At 38.9% G+C, this 9,191-nt stretch overlaps 1 pseudogene; it reads left to right on the forward strand.

Moving 5' to 3' along the window:
* Nucleotides 1–8,379: 8,379 nt before the first annotated feature.
* On the forward strand, nt 8,380–8,913 carry LOC110222207 (large ribosomal subunit protein eL18 pseudogene; annotated as a pseudogene).
* Nucleotides 8,914–9,191: the final 278 nt, after the last annotated feature.

Here is a 9,191-nt window from a genome sequence, read left to right on the forward strand (position 1 = left end):
CGTGAGCCTAAACTTCCTTAACTATAAAATGAAGAGATTGGACTAAGTGATCTCTAAGCTGTCTCCCAGTGGTAAACCCTATGACCCTATGACTTCCCTCAAAGGCACACAGCTAATTACAGCTGAAGTGGCTAGAAGGTCTTTTGCTTCCTACTGCATTGTCCCTTCCAGTATGCATGTTGCCTCTCCATCCAGAGTTGCCCCTTGGAGAATTGGAGGATGGGGGAAATATGAAGGGGGATTAGTAAAGTGGGAATGAATGATGAGGCATATAAGACAGGGACTCATTTAGAAGATGATTTTGAAAATCACTTTCAACCAAATTTTCACCCAGGGAAATAGTTTAAAATCATCTTTGCTAACAATGAATTAGGATAATTTTTGTCATGTTTTAAACAACTTGGTTAATGCTTTGCGTTAGACCACTTACATTGACCAAATAAATCTCCATTTTCCTCTAGGTTGTCTGCCATCTTGACTTTGTCAAGATCATATATTCTATGATTTGCAATCATATAGAATTAGTGGGAACATAATGTTAAAAGGTGGGGTACCAATGATGACTAGTGCATAAGAAATAGTAGAAAAAGAGGCAGCTAGGTGGTGCAGTGGATAGAGCACCAGCCCTGGAGTCAGGAGGACTTGAGTTCAAACCTGACCCAGATACTTACTAGCTGTGTGACCCTTGACGAATCACTTAATCTTGACTACCCCCCCAAAAAAAAGAAATAGCATAAAAAGATATCATCAAGGAATTTCATGTTCAGAAAAGAGGGTGGGCCTATCACATAGTAAAAGCAAGTTTCTGGAAAACCAATGGATAACCCCAAGTACTGATCTTGTATCCGTGAAATGTTAAAGGACTGATGGAGATCCTTCAGTGCATTGGCTAAATGATTTATGGAGGCTTTATGGAAGGACATTAATAAAATCACAGATACATTAAAGTATCAAGATAGAAATAATGAGCTTGAGTTATTTGTAGCACAGTCAATAAGAAGAGCGAAAAAATACAGCTGCTCAAGTAATTCCAAATGTATTATTTCTTATCTGGGATAGGGCCCAGCAGTGTGGCCCTTCATGGGCACTCAATTTTATTTTGTATTGGAACTTGCCAGCCCTAGAGCCAATGAGAGGGTCAAAGGGGCTTACAGTATGGATAAGAAGTACATCTTATCTCTCTGAGTAGTAAAAGGATCATGGAAAGATTTAGTAGAAGCATCAGGAAAGTTAAGATAATGAATAGCACTTAACTATGAGAGCTAGCCAGCTAATTTTCCATCAGCTTTCTGGACTCTCAGTTCAAAGGTTTAATCAGTTCCTCTAATGATACAGAAGTGACTTGTCCATTCCAAAGTCTTTCTTCTGTTTATTCTGTAATTATGCTTTTCTCACACATGAGGTTGACATTTTCCTTTGATCTTTCCTCACTCAGTAAAGGATACTTTCAAAACATCCTTAAAAATACATTCATTTGCTTTTGACATCACCCAACATAAGGAACAAAGGAAGAGTCATTTTCAGCTGCTCAAGAAAGTTTCTCAGACATTGCTTCCTCACATGGTTAAACAAACATGGCTCTTTGTTGAACTTTCAGACACAGACATGTGTCCACGTAGCTAGTGCCTTCTCCATCTTCAAAATAATTTATTTTGGAAATAGAAAATTTGCGGTTACTTAAAAATACAAAGGATACATTTGTTTTTCTAACTTCAGTAACACACACTAGGACATCATGTTCCCAAATAGTGTGCTCACTTTCACAGTTAAGTGTCATTCCACATGAAAGAGAAATGAGACACTGTTATTGCATCTTTTTCTTTTCCTTCAACCACAGTGTCACCTCCCAGTGTCCCCTGAGCCTTCTATTTCTCCTGAATTATTTTGTTTTCTTTTGTTTTGTTTTGTTTGGTTTGGTTTGGTTTGGTTTTTTGCGGCTCTCTGCTCTGATTGGGCTCCTTGAAATCAGTCTTCCTGCTGTGATTACTACCTATTCCATTCTCCTTACCTATGCAGGGACAACATCATAAAAGAAGGTGAGGAAACAGTACGGGCCATGAAATGACCTAGGAAAGTTGACAGAATGACCACTGAAGACTTCCAAGGGAAGGTAAATTTATACATATAGGAAACTTTTTGTTATACATGCACACACATATATATAATACACATGCACATATACATATATACACATACATACATATACAGTTATATATAAATATGTCTATATATGTATATATACATTTTGCTATGCCTTGAGATTTCTTCTATGTGGGTTTCATGATATTTTCTATTTGTGTAACATAGTTTTTGTTAAAAGATGCTCATGATACTTTATAAATATAATTCTTTATTCCTTTGACAGACCTGGCGGGGGGGGGGAATGGTGACATTGGATCAGGAGAGCTTTATATAGATCATAGAATGGTTTCAAAGCTCAGCTCACAACTCCTTTCAAGTTTTCCTAAATTAGCCATCCCCTAAAGTGATTGAGCTCTTCCTCTCCAATCCTACACAGTCTATCCCATACCAGGATAGCTTTGCCCCAGATTTTTCTTCAATTTACCTCATTGTTATACATTTTAGATTGTAAGCTCCTTGAGGACAAGGAGCAGGTCTTCTTCCTTTGTAGTCCTCATAATCTGAATATAGTGCTTTGCACGAGATGCACAATAAATTCTTGATTGCTAAAAGAAGGAAAGAATAATCTATTAAGTGCCTATTATGTGCTAAGCAATGTGCTAAGTTCTTTATAAATATATCTCGTTTAGTTCTCACACAACCCTTCTACTTTAAGTGTTATTAATATCCTCTTCCTACAGTTGAGGAGGGGTAGGCTAAAGATAAGTGATTTGCACAGGGTCATATAGATAGTAAATGTCTGAGGTCACATTTGAATTCAAGTCTTCCTAACTCCAGGCCCAGGGACCTCTATCTATCTATCCACTGTGCCATCTAGCTGGCTCTGGAGCTAAGCTTTTCTAAATCCTTCTTAGTATCTTCTAAATGCTCTTAGAATCCCTAGCTTTCTTTAAGGGTCAGCTCATGTGCCACCTCCTCTGACAAGTCTTTCCTGATCCCCTTACTTGTTTGTGGGCTTTTTTTTGAGAGGAGTTAAGTGACTTGCTCAAAGTCACACAGCTAGTAAGTGTCTCAGGACAGATTTGAACTCAGGTCCTCCTGACTCCAGGGCCCGGCGCTCTATCCACTTCACCACCTCGTTGCCCCATTGTGCCACCTAGCTGCTCACCCCTCTCCTTTACTTAATAAATCCCCACTCCTGCTAAAATTATCATGTCTATATATATGCACTTTGTGTATCCTCCAAGTCAAATGTAAACTCTTTCAGGGCAGGGAGACATTTTTGTTTTATCTTTGTATCCCTAGCACCTAGGACAGTGTCTTGAGCATAGGAGGTGCTTAATAGATACTTTTTTTGACTTGGATTAGAGTTAAGGTGAGTGATGAAGAAACCATGATCCTTTCTTTCCAGTGGTGTGATCTCTCTCTAGGTAGAAGGCTTTCCAAATTAACCTGAACAACTAGATCAAAGTGATTCTGGGAAATCAGGTGACTCTAACAACAAGGAAGATAGAGCACTGACCTAGGAGTTAAGTAGTTGGGAAAACAGTGTGATACAGTGGAAAGAATAGTGAATTTAGAATCAAAGAACCTGAATTCACATCTTGTTTCTGCCATTTACCACTTGTGTGACCTTGGAAAATTCACTTACACCTTCTGGGCTTCAGCTATAAAATGAGGGGTTTGGACTAAATGTAAGGCACCTCCAAACTCTAAACCCAACTGTTATTATGCTATTAGACTAAATTGGGTTGGGAAGGGCCAGGCTGTGACACCTACGGCAGATGGGGAGAAAAAAGAATGGGTATAAATGCTGCCAGCATATCTCATCAGTAGTAAAAAGGACATAACTAGACCCATCTGTGGCTACAGGAATGTGTGAGGGAGACACCTAGAGCTTTAGAAAGTACTGAAATAAAGCCAAAGGACTGGATTTTCCTTGGGGGGAAAACGCAATATTCCCTGTGGCTTTTTTTCAGAGAATATGAGTTCAGCTTGAAAAGAAACCTTTTGGAAATGGAAGACAAGCTTAGGAACCAAACACAGAGGGGGTTGAAGCAGGTGAAGTGTTTGAAGAAGAAAACAATCTATGATGTTTCCAAGGACATCCAGTTGGAATGCAAGTAGTGGAACTGATTTGCAGCCTCTCTTCCTTTATCTTCAGGCAGTCATTCCTAGATTTCTTACCAGAGTTTTGACTGAAACTCAACTTTACCATTGTTTGGATTTCTGATTATAGTTTTAACTAAAACATGTCACTTAACTAAAACTAAAACTTAACTAAATTTTGATTAATAGAGAAAGGGGCACATTACTAAGAGTGGGAAAAGTGGGAAATCCTTCTACCATCCTATAGAAGCATTATGGATAACTATCTGTAACTCTATCTGGACTTAGAATCAGGAAAATTGGGTTCAAATCCCAACACTGACTCTCATAAACTATATGACTCTGGCCAAGTCATTCAATGGCTCTAAGGCCATCAAAATGAGTTAGAAGCTGTGTGGTTGGTAGAAAGAGTTCTCACACTTGGAGTTCCCCCAAATGAGACAATCATAGATCTTTCCTGTGTCACAAGGAACAAAATCATTGAGATTATTAGTGTTAATCCATTGAACAGGGGCTGTCTTCTTTGCATCTTGGTAGCTCTAAAGAATCAAATAGTTGTGGGAGGGTAAGATTTACTCTATTAGATTATATTATTACATTAACATGAAATATTTATTTATTGTATTACATACTATCATAAATATTTATTATAATTATTGTATTAAATTATATAACTTTTAAAATTATTGTATTAAATCATATAGCCTTTTAAAAGGAATTATAATTAAAAAGATATTAAACTATGTAACTTTTAAGATGGAATTAGGATAAAAAGGATATTAAATTATCTAATCTTTTAAAAAGAAATTAGCCCCAATAAAAGATAGAATATCTTGATATATTGAGCCAATGTTGATAATACTCATACCTCCATGAGACTTTCAGTATTAACTAGAATCACTATTATTTTTTTAAAGGCATTTCATCATACTATTGTGCTATAAGAAATGATGATCAGGATGGTTTCAGAAAAACCTGGGAAGACTAATATGAACCGATGCAAAGTGAAATGAGCAACACCAGGAGAACATTGTGCACAGGTAACAACAATATTGTAAGGATGATCAGCGGTGAAAGACTTAGCTACTCTGATCAAGACAATGATCCAAGACAATCGCAAAGGACCCATGGTGAAAAATGCTATCCACCTCCAGAGAAAGAACTGATAAACTCTGAATGCAGATTGAAGCAGACTTTTTAAAAATTTTATTTTTATTGTTTTACTTTGTGTTTTCTTTTGCAACATGACTAATACAGAAATATGACTGGCATGACCTCACATTTTTAGTTGAAATCAAAGTGCTTGCCTTTTCAAGGAGGGAAGGAGATAATTTCAAATTCAAAATTAAAAAAATAACTTGAAAAAAATTTTACATGTAACTTAGAAACATTTAACAAAATAAATTAAAATATATATTTTTTTAAAAGGCATTTCATCCCTCTGCTCTATTTGGCATGAACCTCCAGACTCACAAATTGGGAGGAATTTCTATACTCCATCTTTCTCCTGAGTATCTAGTGTATGTAAAGAATGCACCCTACAGAAATGAGCGTCTCCAGTTGATAGGGGAGGCTTTCTTGGCCCAGAAGTGAGAGAGGGTTTGTCTGAAGGAGTACAACCCTGTCAAAGGCACAAAGGATATTCAGTTCCAAACCAGCATATGCTACTGGCAGTCCCAAAGGGAAAATGCCCGTACATAGGCAGAAATTCAAAGGACCACCATGCATTGTGCATACTAGATTTCTGTGTATTCTGTGCCTCAGTCACCAGATGCATGTTACTTTGTCTTTTAGGTCCAATACTATAATTATTGCCTTTTACTATGTATTTGTGGCCCCCACAATCAATCAACAAGCATGCATTAAGTGACCATTAGTTCCAGGTTCCGTACCTTAGTACATTAAGGATACAAAGAAAGGTGAAAACAGCCCCTGCCCTGAAGGAGCTCCCATTCTAACTGGAGCAAACACTATGTGGATACTAATGTTAAATACAGAGATATGATTTGAGATAGTGATATTATGATGGAATAGATAGGCATGTACTAGAATAGGCCAGGAAAACCTCATTTCAACTCCTACCTCAAATATTAACTCACTGTGTGACCCTGGGCAAGTCACCTAACCTCTCAGAGCCTCAGTTTCCTTATCTGTAAAAAGGGGGTAAAAATGGCACCTACCTCACAGAGTTTTTTGTGAGAATGGAATGAGATAATATTATAAAGTGCTTTGCAAACTTTAAAGTATTATTTAAATGTCAGCTATTATTATAAATGCCAAAGTGACTAGCCCCTTGAAGAACAGAAACAGGAACACTAGATCTCTATACCTAATTATTACTCAAACTGGCTGCCTTACTCACTTGTAAGTCTAACTCCCCTTCATTTTTCCTTAGAACTGCTCCTGGTCTTCCCATCTTAACACAATAAAGACAAAAGTCACCAAGGATGATAGAAAGGTACATGATGGTCATGAATTGACTGCCAAATATACCAAAAGAAGCAGAATAAAGAATATCTTCAGAGAGATATATGATCAGAAAAGTACGTAGACCAGACCTGTTGGGAGAATGAGGTAACCCATTCATAGCCTACATAGCCCATTGGTATCTGCCCAATGTCCAGAAATGCAGAGAAAGGCTCAGCATGTTGGGTATACCCTGATATCAAAAGCATTTGAACAAAAGTCATCCAGGATGAGAAAAGTTGCGATTCAATAGATACCAGTGCTCCTTATCAAAGTATCAGAGTAATTCTCAGTCTACTGGTGATAATTGAGCTCCCAGATTTCTACTCTAGTGTAAAAGAATGGAGAACCAGTGAAACACCACTGAATGAAAGGCAGCCCTGCTTCTGTGCCCATTCTATGATGATGAATTTTGTGCAGGCAGCCCACTTGGAGTCAATTCTTTCATCTTCTGATCATCACCTAAATTTGCTGTTATTCTCATTTTGGGGGGGAAGGAGAGAAAGAACCCAAGGTTCAAGAATATTACCTGGGAACTCAAATCCAGGTATTCTGCCCTCAGAAAGAAGTTCAGCACTCTGAAGAAACAATATGGATCAGTGGAGAGGAAGGAATATTGAATCTGGAGTCATAAAGCTTGCATTCAGCTGCTTTCCACCTGTGTTTCCTTCCTATAAAAAATAGTTGAACTTGATGATCTATTTTCATAGGCCCTTCTAAAGTCCATGAAATACTTTTATAAGAAAGTCCTGTCTCCCTAAATAGCCACCAAACCATTTCCACAGTCCTTCTAAGTATGGGCTTTTCCATACAAATAAAAATGAAAATATAATGAATGATATATTGGCAAATTTCATTCATTCATAAACCCATTCCATGTACTTGCAATGGACCCTTCATCATACATACTACCTGGTTCTACGGAGCACACAAAACAATAGGATAATTGGTCTTTTCTGAAGGAGTTTACAGTCTAGCTTGAGGGAGGGATGACATAAATTCATGACACATTTGGAGAACGCAAGCAAGTGAATGAAAATATAGCATAAACCATATGTGTAATTTCTGGAGGGAATAGGAAGGAAGGATGTTAGAGGGTAGAGTCATTCTTCTCAAAGAGATCTTAAATTATAGCTTGAAGAGAACAATGAATATGAAATCAGTTGAGAGTATATAGTATACATAGCATATAGACCTAGATGGCATAGTGTAGTGGAAAGAGCTTTGAATTTGGAGGAAGGCCTGAGTTCAAATCTTCCCTCTGACACTTAGTTATTTGACCATGAACAAGTCATTTAATTTCAATATGCCCTCAGGAAATAATAACAGCTGCATTATTTATAGCCTTCACATAATTGGTGGCTGTGAGGATCAGAAAGTATGTTCTCTTTTTTGGACTTTTTTTTCTTTTTTCTTCTCATTATGAAACAGAATTCCCATAAGAGGAAATTCCCCAACCAATTTAGGTCACTACTTCCTCGAAATTTATAGTCTTACAGAGGTACCTAGAGCACTACCAGGTTAAGGGGGGGAGGGGAGGAGAGGGGGAAAAGAAAGAAAAAGGGAATAAGCATTTATATTGTACCTACTATGTGCCAGGCACTGGGCTAAGTTCCTTTTACAAATATTATCTCACTTGATCCTCACAACAACCTTACAAGACGTGTGATTAGCTTTCCTGGTTGGGCTGGTGTTCGGTAGGGAGCCAGCATGGGAGTCGAGATGCACCGTAACAAGGAGCCCAAGAGCCAGGACATCTACATGCGGCTGCTGGTGAAGCTCTGCCGGTTCCTGGCCCTTAGAACCAACTCGACTTTGAACAAGGTTGTCCTGAAAAGGCTGTTCATGAGCCGGACCAACCGACCCCCTCTGCCTCTGTCCCGAATGATCAGGAAAATGAAGCTGCCCGGCCGGGAGAACAAGACGGCTGTGATTGTTGGGACTGTGACAGACGATGTGAGGATCCAGGATGTCCCCAAGCTGAAGGTGTGTGCCTTTTGTGTTACTAGCAATGCCCGGAATCGCATCCTCAAAGCTGGTGGGAAGATTCTCACCTTCGACCAGTTAGCCATGAGCTCGCCCAAGGACAGGGTCACTGTCCTGCTGTCTGGTCCCCGGAAGGGCAGTGAGGTATACAGACATTTTGGGAAGGCACCAGGCACTCCCCACAGCCACACCAAATCACATGTCAGATCCAAGGGCCGAAAGTTCCAGCGTGCCAGGGGCCACCGTGCCAGCCGAAGCTACAAAAACTAACTCCCTTCCTCCTTGTTACGTTAAGGTTTTTGGACAACAACAACAACAAAAAGATAGGTGTAATTATTATCCCCATTTTATAGTTGAGGAAACTGAGGCAAACTGAGGTTAAGTGACTTGCCCAGGGTCACACAGCTAGTAAGTATCTTGGGCTAGATCTGAACTCAGATTCTGCATTCCACTGCACCACCAGCTGCCCCTAAGTGACATGATTAGAGTCACACAGAGTAAAGATAAAAGATGGGATTTGAACCCAGATTTTCTTCATTTGGAGGCCA

The sequence above is a fragment of the Phascolarctos cinereus genome, unplaced genomic scaffold, assembly GCF_003287225.1.
Source record: "Phascolarctos cinereus isolate Bilbo 61053 unplaced genomic scaffold, phaCin_HiC Scaffold_726;HRSCAF=1367, whole genome shotgun sequence".
NCBI classification, from domain to species: domain Eukaryota; kingdom Metazoa; phylum Chordata; class Mammalia; order Diprotodontia; family Phascolarctidae; genus Phascolarctos; species Phascolarctos cinereus.